Source organism: Cebus imitator, unplaced genomic scaffold (genome assembly GCF_001604975.1).
Source record: "Cebus imitator isolate Cc_AM_T3 unplaced genomic scaffold, Cebus_imitator-1.0 Scaffold123, whole genome shotgun sequence".
Taxonomy (NCBI): domain Eukaryota; kingdom Metazoa; phylum Chordata; class Mammalia; order Primates; family Cebidae; genus Cebus; species Cebus imitator.
Window position 1 is genome coordinate 146,821 of NW_016107438.1, and position 21,822 is coordinate 168,642.

Genomic DNA, 21,822 nt, shown 5'->3' on the forward strand with positions numbered 1-21,822 from the left:
GCCCTGTGTCACCTCCATGTCTGTTGCCACTATGGCCTGTATTCATCTGCTGGTTGGCTGATAACTGGCAGTCATTTTGTCTGGGTGTTCAGTGAGTTTTCTTTGGTTGGTGCTCTGTAGTGAGTCTTCACATGTGAAATGAAATTGTCATGTCTACATGCACACACCTTTTCAGACTGCCTTGTCTGACTTTGTAGTCCTTCTGCTTCTGGTCTATTGATCAAGTGGTCAGGCCATGGGCTCTGCTGTAGATTCACAGTAGATTAATTTGAGCTGTCATTTACTTAAAGGTGAGGGCCTGGGGGCATTTTTATTGGTGTTATAGCCATAGAGCACAGCCAAGAGGCTTTAGAATTGGAAATAGTGTCCTCACTTAGCAATTCTAACAAGTTTGCCTTTAATTCCAAAACGTTACTAGTTTTCCTAAGCTAAAACTCACGAAGAATATTGCTTTATGACTCAGGAATATACGTGGCTTGGTGGCTTGGCTCTTCTAATAAGGAGATTAAAACTATGTAGAAAATACATTTTGATTCTCAAAGTTGAAAGCAGGCTGGCCGTGTTATTCTCAGTACTGGTCAGGAATGTCTTGGCCTGCTTGCAAAGCCATGAGCCAAGGGTCAAGAACACGAGGAAGAAATACCTGCTGCATTGAGCTGAGGGTGGAGGCAGAAATGGGTTTCTTGCTCAGATGGTATCTTCTTACTTCAATCCCTCTTCCTTTTGGACAATGTGAAACTTCCTTTTGTTCTTGTCTTTAGGATGGAATTGAAATCTGTTGTGAGTTTAGACCTTTATCTGTTTCACAAGACTCCTTGTATTGAGCATGAAAACTCATCTTTCCCCCTTCCCTAATCAGAGTTCCCAGGCTTAAAGCTCCGGGAGATTTATGTCCAAACACACTCATGCTTGGAGGACGTACAACAGCCCTGCCTCCTAGCCCCTTGTCTCAGTGTCCCCAATTTGTATCTAGAGTTGAACTATGTCACAAGAGTCCTAGTGTACAGACAGGCCTATAATTGATGGGGGATAGGAGGCCCTGGCCTGCCAACTACGGCAGCCGACTGCAAGTTCTGGAGGACCAGCTGTACCTGTATGTTCTGGGGGCGTGGCCAGTGAGTTACATTTGGTGTTACAGGTTATGGAATGGGATATCGCTCTTCTGTGGCACAACTACACATTCTATATTTTCCTTCTAAATTGGTCATCTTCTATTGTGTGGGACAGGCTAGAGTATATGTTAGAGCCTTGCCCTTGGTAAAGGTTGCCTGGCACTTTGTCTTTTGGGGAACCAAGAGTTTCTTTCTGTTTTTTAATCAATGAGGGACCCAACAGAGATCTCCATGTGAAAGCAAGCTTGTGCTAAAGAGCTAAACAGCACTTGTGCAGACCCCTCAGTGGTTAGCTTGCTGTATGAAGGAGATAGCTTTGGAGTCCAGGATGAGCCCACAGGACACTGCTAGTTACTGACTTGCTGACTTCTGTGCCTCATGAGATATGAGTGGTCCTGTGCATCCCTCCCAGGGTTTCTGGAAGTGCAGGTGGATGTGGAAGAATCGGACAAGTCCCAAAGGTAAACTGCAGGGGCAGAAACTCTGGGACCTAATGCATTGTGTTGGCTGGAAGAGAGCAGCACTCATACAGTGGAACAACTTGACACATTCAGTGACTTCAGGGAGGATCCGTACTCAGAACAATCCCTGAAAATGCTTGGAGAGGGGTTGGGGTCCTCAGACGAGCAGCTTTCCTGACATTGCTGAGAAGAAAGAATGGGCAGTGAGTGGCCTGTTGGCCTGCTAAGTACTTTGCACTAAAAAAGATAGGAAGGCCTCAGAAGCGGTATCAGAAACAATGTCACTCTCTGACCTTCTGTTATTCTGTCTGTTTTTTCTTTCCAAGGCAGTCACAGAAACTTGACTTCCTCTTACTCAAGGCAAGTCATAGAAACTAGAAGCCCTCTTCCCCAAAGCCAGCTGTAAAACCTGGAAAGATTATTCACTTTCTCCTTGCCTTCCTGTATAAGGGCTGTCCATGAAGCAATTCTGACCTTCCGGAAGGGGTCCTGCCACCAACCCAGGCAGAAGACATGCCAGAGACAAACAATCTAGACAGATAGGCATAGGTGGCTTTCCCAACTCAGTCTATTAGCCTTAGGCCATATCCCTCTGTCCATTCACAGACCTACATGGCTGTCCATGCATCATTAAACCTAAGTAGGAAAATAGAAAGTTTTGTTTCTTCTTGGGTCTTCATTCTGAAGGTTCCCAAGTCAAATTTTGATAGCATTTTGAAAAACAAAGTATCTGGGGTTATAGTCCTGTATGGAGGCACCTCTTGGTAGGGAAATTGAAAAGGAAATCTGTCTCAAAGCAGATGATCCAGAGTAGGTGTTGGAGAAACATCTCAGTGGGGGACCAGAAGCTGAAAGACTAAAGCAGAGTGAAGATCCAGAGAGGCAGAGTCAGCTTTTTGGTCCATAATAAGCACCTTGATGAGTGGATGGTCACAGAGAATGGCATGTTTCTCAGAGATCCGTGCTTGAATAGCATATACCTGCCTTGGTGACTTGGCCCTTCTAATAAAGGAATGAAAAATATGTTGGAAATAGTTTGATTCTCAAAGTTGAAAGCAGTCTGATCCTGGTGTTCTGGATCCATCATGTTAGCATGTTTCTCTGTGTGCATAAAACTGCATCTCAGGTGTAAGTGTATGAATTAGTAAGACATCTATGATTTTACCATGTATTTTTTTATTGCTCAAAAACTTTATTCAAACAGCTTTCCTAGGCTCACTTAATATTTTCCTTTATGTAACTATCAGTGACAAAGTGCAGTGAATCAAGCAATGTAAGCATGAGATGCGGGCCTTGTGAGAACATAGAGCACATGGAAGACCCTCGACCTCCTCCTTTGTACTCATGTGCAGCTAGATTTGCTGGTGAGCACCCACAGGGTCATTTTTGTGCATTGTCTATTTGCATAGTGTCTCTTGCCTAGAAAACTTTCCCAGTCATAACAATGACTACAGATGGTGACCTGAGATAGCAAAGCAAGTCTATGATACTTTGTTAGGTTCATGACAAACTCAGCCAGCTTTTGGCTCTTGCAGAAAAGCTACAATGTTTTAAAAAGTGTTTTTTATACTAGTTAAGGAAGTTCTCAGTTCTGTATGATATAACTTTCTTGGGATTCTAAGCACTACAATGTGAAATTTATAGACAGACAACTTCCTAAGGTAATGAAGCTCAGCTTTCTGTTTTAAAACTCAGTTCTGACTTGACTGGGCTTTTGTTATACATTTTCTGCTCATGTAAATCTAACGGTATTTACACCTGGGTCTCCAAGCATGCAACATGATTGATTTTTCTATCATTTTTTTTTTTTTTCTGAGGACTCTACTGATGGGAAGATGACTATCTGGTCCTTCATTTCCTGCTAGCTTGTTGGCTTTGAATCCTCCCTAATGTTGCTGACTGTGTAAAGCCACTTCTTGAGTCCTATCTATGTCAGAGTGAGCAATACTTTACACTAATTCTAGGAGGTAGAACCAACTTGGAGGTTTTAGATGTATATGTGCTAGATTGGATAAATAAGCCACACAGGAAGTGTTCTTGGTGAAGATCATACACTAGGCAAGAAACCATGCTTAGAGGTAACATCATTGCAATCCAATGCCATAAAGAGGTAGAAAAGTTGGCATAAAATACGGGAACTATAGAAATATAGGAACCATGACAGATCATGGTGTTGCCAGAACTGGGCAGAACATGTAATTTGAGAATGTTGAGAGTTGGGGAGGACTTTGTTGTAACGGGGAGACATTCTGGGTACAGAACAGAGGAATCGTATTTTTCTAGGCCCCTTTGCCTGTGTTTGTAGGTTAGACTGTTTAGAATAAAAATTGAAGTGGAGTTTGGCAGGAAGTATGGTATGTGGAGATCAAATCCTGTCCAGGAGCACTTCATTGCAGGATGGGCCCAGCAATGCCTTGGCCAGCGTTGGCATTCATGTGGTCCTTGAGGTTGTTCCATGGTGGCCTGAAATGGCTGACCTTTACACCTCTGCTGCAGTCAGTGATTGGATGAGGGCTGCATGGGAAGGGCATGCCCTTGGAGCTGAGGCTAACCCTGAAGTTGACTGGAGGCTGCTGGCAGTGCTCCCAGCAGCTGGGGCAACATATGTTTGAAGGGGATCTGGTTGGTGCATTCCCATGCCCTCCAAATACAGTGATCTGGTGGAATTGTCTACCCTTTCTAATCTCTAGCCTGGGTTTACACAGGTGTATGCTTGGCATAGCTTTCTTGTTCTGGCCCTACCTTTCCTACTGAGCCTCAGATGGAATTGGAGCTTTAAGTACTAGGTGACTGACATGAGAGACTGAAGTTCTGAAGTGAGTAGAGAGCTGGGAGACTACTTCATACCCATGTTGGTTCTCTTAACCTAATGAGGTTCCTCTTTATAGAAAACTAACTTTTCAGAATCATTTCATGACACACAGCAAGTGCAGTCTATAGGCCTCCCACACGTCACTTTTATAGCTTAAACTAACCAGAGTAGCTCATGCTGTCTCCACGTCGCAGATGGTTTGAACCACAGGGAAGATTTACTTTATTAGTCTTGATCATAGGTAGGTCCAGGCTGTAGGACCTTATGTCTTAAATCCATCCTCAATCTTGACCCCCAGTAGTTTGCCACACTAAAAACCTATCCAAGGAAGCACAACCCAGCCAGAATGGGTCCAGTGGCTGGAGCAGAGCTATTATAGGTCCCTTATCCCAGGCTCCTGAGGTTGCATTAGGTCACGAGGCAGGAGTCCTATCTCAGTTTTCTCACAGGCAAAAGGGGCAGAGAGTTCAAAGTTCTCTACTCAGGACAAGGCAGTACTTTAAGTCTTTACTTGCCTTATGAATGTCTTCCACTTGGATCCTGAGCCCTCAGCAGAGTAAAAATTAGAATCTAAGATGGTTCTTACTGCTGATACCAGCTTAGTCATGGAGACCCCAACCCAGATGGCACTGAAGGAATGAAGAAACGAACACAAAGATAGCAAAAGTGGAAATCAGAGTGGGACATGAGGGGGCTGACAGAATTCCCAGCTGAAAAGCCCAGAGCAGACTCTGACCCACTTGCTTATTCTTTGTGAACAAGTGACTATTTTTAATGAGCAGATGTTCTATGTTTTTTCATAGAATAAAGATAAACTAGGCAGGTAGGTAGTGCCTACTTACTACTAATTAAAAATAAACTAGAAAGCATTCTTTACAAGGGAGAAATGGGGGCAGGATCATGCATCCTGTGTTTTAAGAACTGCTTTAACTAGTGCATGACAGTTACATATTGCTTACTATTCTATAACACCCTGAGCAGTTTTCCCGCCTGGGGATGGCTAGGTGTTCCTTGCCATCATTTTTCAGTAAGCAATGTATAATCCATCTCTCACACATCAAGATTTGTTCCCATCAGGTCTCCCTTTTTTTTGCAAAGCTAGGTAAGCAAGCACCGCTTTATCTTGGTGAGCTATTTCTCCAAGGATTCGGGATCCACACCTGCAGACTACACAAAGAGAAATAAGACAACTTAATACAATCATAACAACAATCATAGATCCTCCAAGTGTTTTAACCCAGATCACTGGATTCAGGGCTGCCAATCCATCAGCAGCTCCCTCAGGTGCTTCTGTTCCTGGAATTAAAGTTAAATGTGCATGAGAAACCTAAAAAACTTGCTCTTCTAAATTATATACAAAGATAAGTTTCCAGCATGCCCTTCCAGGTGATGCTTTACTTTTTCCCAGTTATGCTTAGTCTCATAAGAATGAGGAGTAATGCAATAATCAGAAGTATTCCAATCACACTGTAATTGAATTCTGTATTCTAGACTAACTACTCTGTCCCCTAACCAGAGGGCTGCTTGCCTAAGATCATTAATCTGATTAGCTATATACTACTCTTTGTTTGAGAATTCCACAGCAAAGTGAAGTTCCTTTGCCAATTGTTGACAAACTCGGCGGTTTGCACGGAGGAGTGCAAGGCTATTTTGGCCCTGGCTACTGTGGCTGTGACTGCAATCAGACCCATAAAGTTGCAATAAATCTTCAGGTGTGTTTTCAAACCTTTTGTGAAATTTCTGTAAGAATGTGCACTGAGGGAGGTGTTTCCCTGGGATGTGATAGATTTACAGATAGCAAGATTCCCTCTTGGGCCCTGACCAACAATACAGATTGAGAGTCAAACATAGAAGCATTAATACAAGAAAACAATCTACAATTTTGACAAGTCACTTTGGAGTTAACAAAGTTAATTTGTAGTTCACCTACCACAAAAAGATAAGGAGGTTTAACACAGCTCCGAATTTCTATAGTTTTTTTTCTTAAAAACTTCAAGGACAAACAGTTGGAACCTAATCCTCTACTATGCTTTCCTTCCCAGACCTTCATTGGTTTTTAAAGCCATAACTGTCTTCTAAAGCTCTTTTTGTTCAGTTCCCAATTTTGGCCAAATCATTCTTGGTCGTGGTCCTGCTGTGCCTCCATTTCTCCAAATAGGGACATTTGTGTCAGTGCATATTGACTCAGAACTGTTACTATTTTTTATATGCCATCTAAATGATTCCATATCATGACAAGAAGGCCGACTGACGCAATTAATGCTAAATATCCCCTTAGAGGACCAGTAATTCCACGGGAATCATTGTGCAGCACCTCAGTGTGTCGCAGCACAATCTTTCCAAGCTAATATTTTTAGCTTAGAGGACCACTTTTTATTTTGTGTACATTCAGGTTTTGATGGCCAAAACTTTGTTTCATTTCCCTAGTTATAAAGAATGCTAAGGCCAGAAATCATAGGTAACAGAGCTCTGGTGTGATTTTTTTTTCCCCCACCCCCTGGGTATTATGGCTAACCATGCTTGATTTTTATTTTATTTTAAACATCCTTGAGCTACTCCTAGGAATATAGGTAGATGTTCAAAGCCAAGAAAAAGGTTCATCAAAGTACCTTCTTGAGGATGAAATGGCCCTGATTATCAGCTCCAGCGTCCACAAGCTATCATTAGTGTATACATCTACTGGGGATGTAGCCATATCATAGGTTGCAACAAAGGAGGAAAAGGAATGTATGCCCAATATGTAAAATTTCCTTTCACTTCTGTAGTCAAGTGAAGCAGTGAGAGTGGAGAAGGAACAAAGAAATCTGTAACTGGTTGTGATTAATTAGTTGTAAGCATCACCGCCATCGGACCAGCCTGACATATTCAGCATTTGCATTGTTAAATGCTAGCAACTGCAGTACTGTCCTGAGCTTTTGTGTCTGCAATTGTCTTTGTTTCTTGTAGTTTAGTTATAAAGTCTACATACAGCTCCTTTGGTCCTTGTCTCACTGCACTAAAAGATGGAAATTTTTCACATCCTGTTGTAATCTTTTCCCAAGCTCTTAAACACACTTTCCTAACCTGCTCTATGGCCAAATCAGCCATAGCAGCCTGTGTATCCACGGAGCCCATGCACCAATTCCTGTGAGCTGTTCTGTGATAATATTAATTGGAGGCTGAGCGCTGGCATTTATAATAGCTTGAATATTAGCCTGGTTAGCCCACCAGGTCTTAAACTGTAGGAATTGAGAAAGAGGCAAGCTCAAGTTAAGTGTCCCAGTCAGCAGGAATTAATCTATGAGAGGTGGCCACATTTAACAGTCCCATAACAAGTGGAGATCCCAGGACATAACTGGCTAATTGCTTGTTTAAATTCACTCAAAAGTTTAATGGAAAAGGCTCAAATGCTACCTGAGACTGTCCTTGTTGATTTGGGGGGTGTCTTATAACAGGAAACTGTCAAGCCTCTAAATCTTCATCCTTGTGAGTCTGTTGTATTCTAGCCTGAATAGACCCAGTTACTGCACCACTGGAGCAGCAAGTGTAACTTTTGAAACAACCTCTGATTCCTCTAACAGAGGAATGTCAGGCAGATCTGGCCACTCTTTGAAATACTAAGAGGGGTTGAAAGACAGACTCCTTCTTTTTCCTCATTTTTTTTTCAACTGGGTTATATTTAATTTCCTCATTCCAATTCTCCTCCTTCCCCTGAATCTTCCTCCTTATCAGTTTGAAATGGCTCTATTGCTGAACGTACCATTGCCCAAACTGACCATACTAGAATAGGAGTGTCCTCAGCTCCTTCTTTATACGCCTTTTTAAGAGTAGTACTCACTTTTCCCCAATCTTCTATATCTATAGTTACCTGCTCAGGAAACCAGGGGTGATATTTTTCAATAGCATTAAAAAGCTGTGTTCTGTGGCTAGTACTAACTTTAACTCCCCCTCTTTTAAGCAAATGATGAAGCAAGCTAAGATGGGCTTCGTGTTTGCTTGAACCTTGTCCCATTGTTACCCTGATGCTTCCAAGCTCCCCCAACTTACCCTGGGAGATTTTTTTCAAGAATTCTCAGGTGTCCTTCAGCTTAAATCCACTTCTTTTCCTCATTGCTCAGGCAACCCTTCATCCCAGGTTCGAGTTCCACGTTTGGGTGTCACTTGCAGAGACCGGCTTGGTCGTGAAGACCCCAACCCAGGCAGCGCCGAAGGAATGAAAAGACTTGAAAAAAAGTTTTTTAAATCTAGAAAAAGTCTAGAGCTTAGACTCTTGGATTCTTGGGTTATAGTCTAGTCATTTTTAAGTCATAAAAAATTAAAAGGTAATACAGCATGAATAATTTGGTTGTATACAAGAAATGCAAGGTAAATTTGAGTAAATGTGTGTTACATTGATAGATTAAAAGAGAACACACTTATTTCAATAAGAGGGAAAAAATGGATAAATGTATAACAACTCATACTAAAAAAGATAGCAAACTAGAAATAAAAAACAATTTATTAATAGGTTATCTTTTTGAAATTGTTCAAAATCTTTCCATTCTGCTTTTTTATTATACTTTAAGTTCTGGGGTACATGTGCAGGAGTACATGTTTGTTACATAGGTATACACATGCCATAGTGGTTTGCTGCACCCATCAACCTGTCATCTACATTAGGTATTTCTTCTAATGCTTTCCCTTCCCTGGCTTCCAACCTCCTGACAGGCCCTGGTGTATGGTGTTTCCTTCCCTGTGTCCATGTGTTCTCACTGTTCAACTCCCACTTATGAGTAAGAACATGAGGTGTTTGGCTTTCTGTTCTTGTGTTTGCTGAGAATGATGGTTTCCAGCTTCATCCATCTCCCTGCAAAGGACATGAATTCATTCTTTTTTTATGGCTGCATAGTATTCCATGGTGTATATGTGCCACTTTCTTTACCTAGTCTATCATTAATGGGCATTTGGGTTGGTTCCAACTCTTTGTTGTTGTACACAGTGCCTCAGTAAACATACATGTGCATATGTCTTTATAATCAGATGATTTATAACCATTTGGGTGTATACCCAGTAATGGGATTGCTGGATCAAATATTTCTATTTCTGGATCCTTGAGTCATCGCCACACTGTCTTCCACAATGGTTGAACTAATTTATACCCCTATCAACAGTGTAAAAGTATTCCTATTTCTCCACATCCTCTGCAGCATCTGTTGTCTCTTGACTTTTTAATGATTGCCATTCTAACTTACATGAGATGGTATCTCAATGTGGTTTTGATTTGCATTTTTCTAATGACCAGTGGTTGATCTTTTTTTCATGTTTGTTGGATGCATAAATGTCATCTTTTGAGAAGTGTCTGTTCATATCCTTTGGCCACTTTTTGATGGGGTTGGTTTTTTTCTTGTAAATTTAAGCTCTTTGTAGATTCTGGATATTAGCCCCTTGTCAGGTGGATAGATTGCAAAAAATTTTCTCCCATTGTGTAGGTTGCCTGTTCACTCTGATGACACTTTCTTTTGTGATTCAGAAGCTCTGTAGTTGAATTCGATCCCATTTATCAATTTTGGCTTTTGTTGACATTGCTTTTGGTGTTTGAGTCATGAAGTCTTTGCTCATGCCTATGTCCTGAATAGCATTGCCTAAGTTTTCTTCTAGGATTTTTGTGGTTTTAGGTCTTACATTTAAGTTTTCAATCTGTCTTGACTTTTTTTTTTTTTTTTTCACAAGGTGTAAGGAAGGGATCCAGTTTTAGCTTTCTGCATATGGCTAGCCAGTTTTCCCAACACCATTTGTTAAATAGGGAATCCTTTTCCCATTGCTTTTGTCAGGTTTGTCAAAGATCAGATGGTGGTTGATATGTGGTATTATTTCTGAGACCTCTATTTTCCACTGATCTATGTATCTGTTTTGTTATCAGTACCATGCTGTATTGGTTACTGTTGCCTTGTAGTATAGTTTGAAGTCAGGTAGCGTGATGCCTCCAGCTTTGTTCTTTTTGCTTAGGATGGTCTTGGCTATGTGGGCTTTTTTTTTTTTTTGGGGGGGGGGGCGGTGGAGTTCCGGATGAAATTTCAAGTAGTTTTTCCTAACTCTGTGAGGAAAGTCAATGGTAGCTTGATGGGGATAGCATTGAATCTATAAATGACTTTGGGCTGTATGGCCATTTTCACGATATTGATTATTCCTATCCATGAGTATGGAATGTTTTTCTATTTATTTTTGTCCTCTTATTTCTTGAGCAGTGGTTTGTAGTTCTCCTTGAAGAGGTCCTTCACATCACTTATAAGTTGTATTCCTAGGTATTCTCTTTGTAGCAATTGTGAATGGGAGTTCACTCATGATTTGGCTCTGCTTGTCTGTTATTGGTGTATAGGAATGCTTGTGATTTTTGCCCATTGATTTTGTATGCTGAGATTTGCTGAAGTTGCTTATCAGCTTAAGGAGATTTTGGGCTGAGATGATGGGGTTTTCTAAATACACAGTCATGTCATCTGAAACAAAGACAATTTGACTTCCTCTTTTCCTAATCAGACACCCTTTATTTCTTTCTCTTGCCTGATTGCCCTGGCCAGAATTTCTAATACTATATTGAATAGGAGTGGTGAGAGAGGACATCCTTGTCTTGTGCCTGTTTTCAAAGGGAATGCTTCCAGTTTTTGCCCACTCAGTATGATATTGGCTGTGGGTTTGTCATAAATAGCTCTTATTATGAGATACGTTCCATCAATACGTAGTTTATTGTGAGTTTTTAGCATGAGGGGCTGTTGAATTTTGTCAGAAGTCTTTTCTGCATCTATTGAGAGAATCATTTCATTTTTGTTATTTGTTCTGTTTATGTGATGGATTATGTTTATTGATCCGTGTATGTTGGACCAGCCTTGTATCCCAGGGATGAAGCTAACTTGATGGTGGTTAATTAGCTTTTTGATGGGCTGCTGTATTTGGTTTGCCAGTATATTACTGAGGATTTTCTCATTGATGTTCATCAGGGATATTGGCCTGAAATTTTGTTGTCTCTGCCAGGTTTTGGTATCAGCATGATGCTGGCCTCATAAAATGAGTTAGGGAGGATTCCCTCTTCTATTGTTGAGAATAGTTTCTTTGAATGTCATGCTGTATAAATCATGTTGATGAATTACTCACCGAAAACATGTAGTCTCCCTCCCTATCCTTTCCCTGAGCAAACCAATTCCCATTTCTAAAGAAAACATTTGTTTTCTTCCAGATACTCTTTACTTATACTTTGACTGAGTAAACAGTACTAATACTTATGTACATCACCACTTGAAAACCAAATGCAAACATTTTCAGTATATTGTATGGACATTTCCTATCAGTGCATATAGAGCTGTCTAAGTTTGGATTCTTCCAAGGCAAAGTCTAAGCCCAGAGGTTTATTACCTTTTCCATGGTAGAGTCTTTATAACTGGTGTTAATGTGTGTTACAGAATGGTAGGGTCCTTTGTTACTCATCTGTCAAAACAAATATCTAGCCTGTTGGGTTTGCACATGTCTGTACAGAAATTAGATAACTGAAGGTTTTCCCTTCTCATACAAGCACTGTTAAAACATGAGTACAGCCCCCCTGGATCAGTTACTTCTACAGGAGTCAGTCTTGGTTTCACCTGCCCAGATCAAACCCTTCAGTTAATCAGGTGCTCTATTTAACCAAGCTGAGTTTACATTTCTTTGAAGTTATGGACTTTTTTGGGCATCTACCTCAAGTCCAAAACACTTGGACTGCTGGATCTCATAATCCTAGAGTAGACATGCAAGTAAGTTATACCTTGGGTAAGCAAGTATCCAAATAAGGTAACATAATAAAAGTGACAGACTTGGGAGTTAATGTAAACCATGGGTTTTGTTATTTCATGTAATAAATGTATTGCCATTATAGATAAACTAATATTAGAGAAAGTTCCAAGTCTTCTATGCTGGTCACTTTAGTTTAAAACTACAAATTTGGTGAATATTTGGATTTTGGATTGAATTCAGGTCCCACTTGGACTTAATTACCTACGTACTTTGAGGAAGGCTGTTTCTTTAAATCTGGTTTAATCTCTCTTGGGCATCATTTCTCTTCTATAAAGTTATGAAGAGCAAGAGAAGTATTTAAAGTACTTTGTCATACTAATGAACTTAATCTTTTCAAAGGTACACATGCTTTACAAGGAAACATGGGAGGGGAAAAAATATACTCTGGGCCAAAACTCATTGGCTTTGCTTAATTTACTGGGCATTTTCTTCACCCTGTGGTTGAGCCAAGTATCATAGTAGCAAGCTGCTATGATAGCCTCATAACCTGCGCTTTTCTTTCAGGGTGTGGAAGAACTTGGTTTTTGAGCATCTAATGGGTCTACTAAAGACCTGATACCCATTAGTCTCATGCAACCTAACCTACATTCTCATACTACAGTATGTGTGCTTTCCTATTTGGGTATCCTACACTGAAATGGTAGTGGTGAAAGGCACTAAGTTTCTGATCTAAAGCTTAACCCACACATGTAGACTCTATAATACGAAATGTGTGCACAAAAGCTCTTTGAGTGTACCAACTAAAATAAGTGGAAGTGTTACATGTGGCCATACCACAATCTCAGTTAATGGCAGGCTTTAGTGGATCAAAGATGTGCCACTTCTGAAAACCCTCCCCAAAATAGAGCTGCTTCATGCTCCATCACAAGCTCACACCATATCCTGCTTTATTTCTCTCATAGTACTTGCTCTACCCGACTCTGTCTGCATGTGAATGCAAACTGCAGGAGGGCAGGGACATACTGTTCACTGGTGCACCCTCAGTGCCTAGGATTGTACTTGTCCGACAGGTATAGTGGTCAGGCAGTCTAGTGCATGGAATATCACTGCTAGGAGTACATTTTGTCAGTACTTGAAAGGATGTTTGTACATTCTAAGATTACCTTGGATTCCTAGAAAATAGATTCTAAGGCAGAACTTGAGTGCACTAGTTGACTAGGTAAAGAAGTGTCCAGCCTCAGAATAGAAAGAGTGAGGCAGGAAGAGGGGAAGTTGGGTGACTTTAGCTGCCCACAGCTTTACTAGAAGGACACAGCTGCTTGTGGTATCATGCAAGCAAAGGAAAAATCCTTTATTAAAACATTTTGTGAAGAGTGTTTAGAAAACTGAATTTATTTGTAAACGTGTAATTTATGACTATTAGATTCAGCAGCAGCTCACGTCTGTAATCGCAGCACTTTGGGAGGCCAAGGGGGGCAGATCACCTGAGGTCAGGAGTTTGAGACCAACCTGACCAACATGGAGAAACACCATCTCTACTAAAAATACAAAAATTAGCTGGGTATAGTGGCACATGCCTGTAATCCCAGCTACTGGGGAGGCTAACGCAGGAGAATTGCTTGAACCTGGGAGGTGGAGGTTGCAGTAAGCCAAGATAGTGCAATTGTACTCCAGCCTGGATGAGAAGAGTAAGACTTGATCTCAAAAAAGCAAAACAATATAAAAACTATTAGATTCATAGAGGCTACTTCTGACAAACTTTCTGCCCATATTAGTTAATGACTTTATTTCAGGTAATCATCTTGTTTGGATTTTTAAACTAGCTCTTGTTACATTGCTGGTATCGATTCCATCTTTATATTGGAAAAGTAACACACTTAAGGGATTGGGAGTTCAAATAGAATTTTAAAATCCAGCCTGGTAATATTCTCTAACCAGACATTGGAAATCACGTGTCAATCTACCCTTATGTTACGCTTTGTTTTGTTCTTGTGCTTTAACTCTTTGAGTTATGGAAAGAAGGAAAGCAATAAGAGGTTGTGACCTAAAGATCATGTTCTCCTTGAGCATGTAGGACATCTCGCAGCTTAGGCTCTCCTGGAGTCACTGCTGACATGCGGTATGGGGTGCAAGTTGTTGGTTTGAATGACTTCTGCAGTGGCTTTGTTTCCCAAGTATGATGGCTCCTGTGGCCGTTCTGAAGGATGAAGGGCACATAACCTACCTGCCAGCATCCTCTTCTTTCCCTGCATGCATCAAGTATCCTGTATGTCCAGGTCATCACTTGTCCCCTCCAAGCAGCTGCTGGGAAAGCTGCTTCTCATTCCATATAGTATGTGGTGGTCCACCTGAGTTCCAGTGGTGAGAGAGGCATAACCTCTGAAAAGACAGTTGAGGCTAGGGCGCTCCACTGGGCAAGCAGCTGAGAATAGGGCTGAACTAATGTGAGGGGGCATAGCAATTGGGTCTGTATCTCTAAATCATAAGATCCATGATTTAGGTGACAAACATAAATTAGCCATCATATTCTAGGCTATTTTTCTCAATTAAAATTAAAACAAATGTAAATAGCTTTATCAACGTTAGTACATTCTTCCTTTGAGGTGGAGCTGCAAGATAAACTAAATTAGTACATTCTAACAAAGCATACTCATATTTTCATTTCTAGTTAAATGTGTAGAGGTAATTATGTTATTAGCCTAATAAATGAAAACAAGGCAACTCACTGCTTATCCTCCATTTCTAAAAGTGTCACTAAGATAGATAGGCACTGATTGCACAAAGTCTATTGAGTTAACTAGAATAAGCGGTGAGAAACAGAACTAACACAGGTTCTCAGATCTTTGTTTGTATACTGCTTTAAGGTATAAATCACATAAAGTTTACTTAGAAACTCACTATTTCCAAAGAACTGTCTTGATAAACTGTGACACTCATAATGGGCTGCAGAATTAATCTACATCTTCAGGTGGGTCATATTTCATTGATAACTACTGAATAAAAATTCTGGGGTAGAAAACTTAAAAGGTCTCTTTGGAGAAAATTAAGACTTATCACATGTATCTGAGACCAAAATGACATCTCCTTTCCCTTCTAGCTGTTCACATATACATTTAATGTATTGAACATTTTTTTAATGAAGATTTGACACTATGGTTGAATGTATTTGCTCCTTCTGTTTGCAGACTTCTGATGATCAGAGTCCCAGAAGGAAGAAGCACATTCTGCACTGACTTCAGACTTTAGGGGGAACATTGCAGAGATGGGGATAGATTACCTTAACTCAGGAATGTGAAAACCTGAAGGGGCTAGTACAGGTGAACCATTTACCACCACAGGCATGCAAGTGCCATGGGAAAGTATGCAATACACAGAGCTAGGTAAAGGGAGTGTTGTGTGAGGGGCTTTGGCACCAGGAGCAGTGGTTCTAGAAGGTACAGCTGCTGGCAGAAGTGAGATACTGAGGCAATGAGAAGATGGGAGAACAATTACCCGCTAACCTCCTGGGTGCCTCCTATTGTATAATCCCACTTGGAAGCAAGAGGGCAGAGGACTACATGTGATACAGTTTGTAAAGAACTGGTACAACCAGGCACAGAGTAGGGAAAAGATGGAAAATGTTCATAGAGGAGGCAAGTATAGGAAAACGGTGTGATTGTTTCATGTGGGAGATGTGCAACCTCAGCGATTGACTAGGAGGGCCCTAAAGGGATATCTAGGGTATAAAACCCTGGATGGAGGGAGGCAGTTTTTGGAAGGGAGAATAAGCTAACCTAAAGAAAATGGGTCTCAGATGATTCACCGCAGAAGGTGTTTTGGAACAAGAAGATCTCAGTGGATGACTAGATGCTGAAACTCTAAAGCAAAGATCCAGAGAAAGCAGGATCTGCTCTTCTATGTTGATGACAAACACTTTGTAGGCTAGATTAAGGCCACAGTAGTGGAAGATGGCATATTTTCTAAGTATGTTCTTCACAACCAACATGATGTTCTCTTTTTTCTCTAATCATAGAAAAGCATTCAAAGGAATGTGTAAGGCTTGATGTATCTTTTATGCTTTCCCAGCCAAAATATATCATGCAGGCAATTCTTCCAGTAACATAGAAGTATTTTTAGGCCTTAGGCTCATCTAATTTTCCTTCTTAGGTAGGGATAAGAAATACCTACATGAAATAAATCCCTACATCTCTACAATGTGAGCATGACATGGGTCTTGTGGTGACACAGCAGAGAAGATGGCAGCTCACTAGCATATTCTGTACATAAATGCAGCTAAATTTTCCAGTGTGTACCCAAATGTTGATTTTAGTGTATTTTTGTTTTGTAGCTTTGGTTGGAAAAGCTTTGCCAGTTGTACAAATAGGGAGAGGGTGTCCTCAGCCAGCAAAGAATATCACTGAACTCGTTGGTTCATAGTGAGTCTTCATCTCTTCCAGAGATGCCAGAAGACTTAAAGAATGCTAGTTTATAGGGCGTTGTACTAGTCTAGGCAGTTCTTACAGAGCCATGTGCTTGTTCCTTCTTGGTGCTTAATGCCTGTTACCATATCTGAAATTCAGAGGCAACAACTTTCCCAAGATAATTTAGCTCTGGTATTAGATCTAGAATCTTCATCCTGTTTTTTGTCTAGTGTCTTTCAAACATTATTAAATTTACTTAAGCATATTCATCTACATCTTTCTAGGTCTCATGGTAGATATACCAGTATAGAGGAATGATGAAATTCCCAGCAACCCACTGGTGGGAAGACAGGTATGTGGCATCTCCTCTCCCACAATCGATTTGGTGGCTTTACTGGGATCCTTCCTGGCATCCCTGAATCTGTAAAGCCAGTTCATGGACTCTGTCTGGACATTGATAGAAGCCCCACAGTGGGCAGTGCTGCTCCTGGATTCAGGAGGTAGGGCCACCTTTGGCTTTCTCGGACATTTGTTTCAGTTGGATAAGTGAAAGACACCTGGAGAATTTCATAAGTGAGGAGCCAACACTGGGCAGGAAAGCAGATCAGATAATTAAATAAGTATCTAGGGTGACAAAGCACTGAAAGAAATTCCAGAAGTCAAAGTAAACCATGTCCTTTGCTGTAACCACCAGAAATGGGCAGAACACTTCTTCAGAATATTAGGGGTTAATGTTTTGCTACCTAGGGTATTGATGTCGGGAAGATATTAAATCTTTTAGTCTGTTCAATTCCTTCAGTTTTCCCTAAGAATTTAGGTCAGCTGGCATCCAGATGATTATTCCTTTGGGATAAGGTCTGAGTTTTGTGTAAAATTACTGATGCCCAGCGGACTTATTCTCATTTTTAATAGAATGGAGATGGTGTGCTTGTCAGAACAAGGTTCCAACTATGGATTTGCCAGTCCTCCTTCTAGGTCATGTGCTGAAAACCCTGAAACTTAGAGTAAGGGGATTTTTTTAAGAAACAAATACTTTTATTGCATTTATAAAATCTGCTTCGTTATATCAAGTGTTCTTCCCTTTCATGATTCCTCCATTAATCTTTAAAATTTGATTAAAATACAATATCCCATCAAAAGCTTTTTAAAATGATCAACAGGAAATATTTTTCTCTACATATATGTAGTTTTGCATGTGACTTTTTTTTTTCTTACAAATCCACATCCCTTATTTTTAAAGGCAAAAAAGAGGGCCAGGTGCAGTGGCTCGCCTGTAATTCCAGCACTTTGAGAGCCTAAGGCAGGCAGATCACTTGAGGCCAGGAGTTTGAGATCAGTCTGAACAACATGGTGAAACGCTGTCTCTACTAAAAATATAAAAATTAGCCAGGTGTGGCGGTGCACACCTGCAATCCCAGCTACTCGGGAGGCTGAGGCACAAGAATCACTCGAGCCCAGGAGATAGAGTTTGCAGTGAGCTGAGATCACGCCATTGCACTCCAGCCTGGGCAACACAGTGAGACTGTCTCGGGAGTTGGGGTGGGAAAGAGGCAGACCAAAATGGTCTTTGGGGCCAGCGGTAACCTTAGACTGTTTTTGACAATTTTCAGATATTAGAAAATTTTATCTAAATGCCTAACAACTATTAATGCATGATCTTTAGTCAAGTTACACAATGCTGTTCTGTCTGAAGTCCTTAATGCTTTCCTTTCTTTCACTGAGGGCTGGGTATGAGGTTTTCTGGTTTAAAGAGAAAAGAGAGAGACAGGTCTCTTTTGACTTTTCAACATCTTACTGCCATGTGACATTATATTCTACCCACATGTAAAAGGGCGTGGTTCACCAACAACCCATTTGTTCATCTCCTTTTAAGAGCCAGGCAAGGTTTATATTTCTAATCTCTTGCAGTTAAGAATTTTTAAATGTCATCTGTATTTAATAAAACAAATAGTAGCTGCTCATCTGATTCAGATTCTTGTGAATTATTCTGTCAAAAATATGACTGAAGGATAATTTTAAAGGTGACAAGAGGCTTAGAAAAGCCGAAGCATTGTTGTAGGTACAAGGCATTTCGTGTCTCCCAGCATAACTCAACACCTAAATACACTGGTTTCTGCCTTTTCTAGTGAAGCAGGCTTTATGATTTTGTACCTAAAAAGTGCAATTTTATTTTCAATTCTTCTTTACACATTCTGATTTCTGGCTGCCTGACTCTTGTACAGAAGTTCATTGTCACAGTGCTCACCTTCGGAAAAGTATTAAGTGGGCACATAAGTTTGATTGAGACCCCAACCATGCTGTGTGTGTAAAGGAGGAGTAAGCATTTCTAAGCTGCAGTAGCTATAGGAGCTACAAGCCTTCTGGGTTCTTAGGTCTTCTGATAGAAATGGGGAAAAACTCACAGAAGCTCCTGAGTTGGGCCAGGTCCTTTGAGGAACAAATGTCAAGACAATGTTAAATGGACAGGTACTCAATGGAGTAGATGTCTGTGAAAGAAAAGAGTAGGGACCACAGGAGAGGCTTCTTCCCACAGAGTGGGGAAGAGGGGAGGTCAGGTTTAAAGCCTCAGATTGCAATGTATTTGCACAAGAACTTTGAGTAGGACAACAGCATGTCTTTGACTCGATGTTTGACAGGAGTCTCATGTTGAGTAATGGGCTTGCCTTCATGTCTTTGCCATGGCACTTCAGCTGGACCTTTTAGTCAATTGCACTCCCTACTGAAGGCATCTAAATGGATCTTTTCTGTGACCAGTAGAGCTACACCTGAGAAGAATCCTAGAACTTGGGTATAGATCTCAGGGCTTTTTCGTTTTAAAGGGGTATAAAATCGACTTACATCTGAGGCAAGGTGTAGATCTTCATATTGCTAGCTCTAGACTGTATAGGGTGAACCTAATCAGCTACTTAAATAGTTCTGTTCTAAGCTCCACTGAGCATTAAGAAATTAACAACTTATGCCTGAGTTTCATGTGCTGTAGGTTACTACTTAGCAAGTCTTTTGTAAAACAGGTGGAGTGTCCTGATGTCTGGTTGGGAAACTGGAAATGCAATACAACCACTTTCTCCTGGGTGTATTGAATGTATGAGTATATTAGAGGTATTAATGTAAATGAGTCTACTCTATTTTCAATGTTAAAATCAATCACCAGTAAACTTGGGAAGTTAGGATGGTGAATTAAATAAGAATCTGTTAATAAGGTAGCTCCTTTGGTATGGACAATGAGAAGAGGGTATCCCCAGGTACTTCTGGAGTGTACCCGCAATCTTAGATTCCTAAGGAACTGTTTCTTAAGTACTTGGGTCTTATAGAGGAGAGTGTCGAGTGTTCAACATTTATTGCCACATTCTCAGCCAAACACATCCCTGACTTTCTTCTGGAGAGAATCTATTCCCCATCTGCCTCTCCCCTTGATCATTCTTATCTATAGGTCTAGATGACTTTTTATTAGGGTAGTATTCCACTTCCTTTGCCACATCCCTGTAACTACCATGACTACTTTAAGGAAGGGCATACTATCTAGGTGGGCATGCTACTAAAACTCAAGATGTGCTGAAACTGACATCTGTTCCAGAACAGCTTTTGGAAGACATATTTGCAGGATAATGAGGTATGGAGCACTTGCCCTCATAAGAGTATGAAATTCCCAATCAGAGGGTGGTATTAAGGCCCTATGTGTACTGTGATAATTGAATCTGATACCAGGGAAGGTAGAGGGAACAAGAAATTCTAGTTCTTGAAGAAACTAAGCTTGTCAAACCAGCCTTACTTGGAACAGTCAAACTCAACCAGCTTTGACTTTATTCCCTAACCTGTCGTGCTGCCTTATGTGATTGCAATCAAGGAATAGTGTTTAAAAAAAAAAACTCCGGTCATTTAGTGTTGATTAGCCTACTCAAAAATGAAGTTCAGCTTTCTGATATGTCTCTAAGCCCACTTATGATGTGGTGTTACTGTGTGTGATCCAATGAGTTCTTTTTACTTAAGTTAGTGTAATTAGGTGTTTGCCACTTGCAGACCAAAGAATCCTAAAAGTTACAGCCCAGTGCATTACTAGGAATTAGAGTAAATAAACTGCTTCCATTTGCAAGTTTAAAACTAACCACCAGTTAATAAACTTGAAGTTAGGTGAGTGAATTGAATAATTCAGGTTTCTTGGACTAAGCACTTTAAAATGGAGGAAGGTAGTTTCCTAAAGGGAGCTGGAAAGCTGCTGAGGCCAATATATATAAATTATTCTATATCCATGTGCTATCCTGTTGTAATAAAACCAGCGTATGTGCCACTTTATAGAGGCAAGACAGTGCTCTTAAATTAATGACTAATGCAAGTTTTTAAAAGTTAGGTATCCCCCACCACATGTGGGACTACTGTCCAGAAATAAAGCAAGTTAAAGCAATGAAGAGGCTTTAAATGAAATAAAATAGAAAATGAAGGACTAGCTCAGTGGTGTCATGGTTAATTACAAGCCCTTGAGCTAGCATTAGTGGTAGAGTTGCCTGGGTCCTACTGAGTCAGTAAATCCAGGGAGCCTCCGATCAAAACAAATGGGAATTCTAGCCTCACTGGTCAGTCTGGGTCCCTTGGCCCACTTAATTTTGGATTCTTATTGATGAGCAGCTTTGTGTGGCATCAGTGGGAGCCATAAGAGAGCTTTGCCCAGGAAAGCCATGAGTTTACTTTGGTCAAGAGTAGAAAGATATCGCTTGTAGTAGAACACAAAACCATATTTAGGAATCCAAAATTGGCCCAGAGCAAATGGGAGGGGACAACTTGACATACTTTGAAATACTGAGAGTAGGAGTAGGGACTGAGTTTTAGAAGGGAGGATTCATATACCTCAGATATCCCATTGATATGGAATAAAGTTAATAACCACAGTTAGGGTAATGCAGGAATGGGCCCAGTCACCTCTCGTGACTTAGATGGTATTTTTTTGCTACCTCATTTCCTCTGAATGGAGTAATCTGTGTCTACAGGGATATGCAAGCTTGCTTCCACATCTGAATTATAGGATTAAGTTTAATTTGAAACTACTGCTGGCTTTTGTCCTCTTATATGCAGATGTTAAGGTGGGATTCGATGTTCAAGAGTTGTGGAGGTAGGAAGAAAGTGCTGTGGGAGAAACTGAGAAAGGAGCTAGAAGAGTCTTTGGGCCACAGTGTAGGTCTGGGCTTGTTAGGGAAAGAGAAGAAACATGTTGGTTAGGGGAGTACTTTAGACCGAGGTGCAATACTAAGTGTCCTGGCGAGGCTGACAACAAATACCAGAGCCCAAATTGCACATCAGAGGAGTCACAAGTGTCCTAAATGGGGCTGCCT

At 40.7% G+C, this 21,822-nt stretch overlaps 1 long non-coding RNA gene across 1 annotated transcript; it reads left to right on the forward strand.

The window, feature by feature from the left end:
- The first annotated feature begins 279 nt into the window (after positions 1–279).
- LOC108312242 lies at positions 280–18,349 on the forward strand. Its single transcript, XR_001828561.2, has 3 exons — positions 280–290; positions 15,712–15,720; positions 18,255–18,349. It is a non-coding gene; the product is annotated as an uncharacterized LOC108312242 (long non-coding RNA).
- The last annotated feature ends 3,473 nt before the right edge of the window (positions 18,350–21,822 follow it).